The sequence below is a fragment of the Poecilia formosa genome, unplaced genomic scaffold, assembly GCF_000485575.1.
Source record: "Poecilia formosa unplaced genomic scaffold, Poecilia_formosa-5.1.2 Scaffold493, whole genome shotgun sequence".
NCBI classification, from domain to species: domain Eukaryota; kingdom Metazoa; phylum Chordata; class Actinopteri; order Cyprinodontiformes; family Poeciliidae; genus Poecilia; species Poecilia formosa.
In genome coordinates this window covers 47,192-48,849 of record NW_006800432.1, presented here as the reverse complement: position 1 = coordinate 48,849, position 1,658 = coordinate 47,192, and positions in this window count along the sequence as shown.

Here is a 1,658-nt window from a genome sequence, read left to right as displayed (position 1 = left end):
AAGCTTTGCAAGTGGGAAAACCTGAAAAATCAACAGTGTATCAAATACTTGTTCTCCCCACTGTAGGTTCCTCTTTGTTTTGGTACTTTCAGCGCATGTGCACGTTCCAGTACCGTCTCCATGGCGACGTCAGGACGTGCTCCATCATTACAAGATGGAGACGTGCGGATCAGTTTTATTCTAGGTTAATCGATTCTGAATCGAAGTAAATGAGAATCTGGACTGGTGGTCGGCCCTCCTTCTTGGTTTTTTCCTGGGTTCTTCTTCTGATTTAGCTTCATTCCCATCACAGTGCAAAGAAATGGACCCGACCTGCCGGGCTCAGAGGAACCCGGTGAGGAAAGTTTATTTATAAAGAGCTTTTCTCAGACATAAAATCACAAAGCAACATAAATCAATGTTAAATTGTACATAGAATGAAACAAGAAGCACAAAGAGACCATGAGATAAAGACCGGAAAGAACAGTGGAACCGGTGTAACGACTGAATATGGACCGATGACCGGGCCAGACTGGAAAAATCAGCTTCACAGCCGTCCAGAAGCAATGGCATGAAAATGTGAATACTTTTTAGTATTTAATAGTTTTCATGGTGAGAAAGTTTCCATCCGAACTAAATAGTCTGTTTGCCCTCCACAGGCGGAGGAGGTCAGACTTTATCGCAGTTTTCTCTGACATTTGATGAGGAAAGTTGAGGAGAGATGGCCGGGGTGGGGGGCTGCCCCGAGGGGGAGCACACCTCAGAAAGGACAGAGGTGAAAGGTCAGGCCGTTCCGGATCCCATGGAGAAGTCTGGTAAGGACTCACCGGGCCGGGCCGGGCCGGGCCGGCCGCCGATCATGTCTGCTACAATAACACAATTTCCACATCATGGAGAGGAGGGGGCAGGGGGTCAGAGGGGTCGTCCATATCTGTAGAGAATGTCAGGACAAAGCTCCGACCTTTGGATCGGCTCTGCTGACGTCAGAACCGTGACCCGACTCGCTGTCTGGTTCTGTTCTGTAGCAGCAGATAATTATTCATTTAGTGATCATTCATTCTATTGATTAGTCTATAAATCAGATAAAAAAACTACCACATTCTGCAGATTTTTCATTTAAACCTCTTTATATAATTTTATAGATTATTATCCATCCATTTTCTAACACACTTGTGCCCTAGTGGGGTCGGGAGCAGATTATTAAAAGATGTAAATAAACAAATCATTCAGTTCCTTTAATAAATAACAAAATAAAAATGTTCTTACCTAAAAGTCAATAAGAGCAGTGAGGCTAAGAGCGGTGAGGCTAAGAGCGGTGAGGCTAAGAGCGGCGAGGCTAAGAGCAGTGAGGCTAAGAGCGGCGAGGCTAAGAGCAGTGAGGCTAAGAGCGGCGAGGCTAACAGCGGCGAGGCTAACAGCGGCGATGCTAAGAGCGGCGAGGCTAACTGCAGTGAGTGTTGATGCTGTGATTGGTGCGCCTCAGCTTCTTCCTGTTGAATGTATGACTGTAAACTGTCTTTCAGCAGCGACTGCGCTCTGCCGGTGAAGTGCGCAGCAGCAGAGACGCATGCAGTCTGCAGCGCATGTCATCCAAAACAATTTAAAATCAAAGCAAGCAGCGCTCAGCCTGGCAGGGGAAGTAAAGCCTGGTGGCTGCCAGGCTGATAATTCACTGGAGG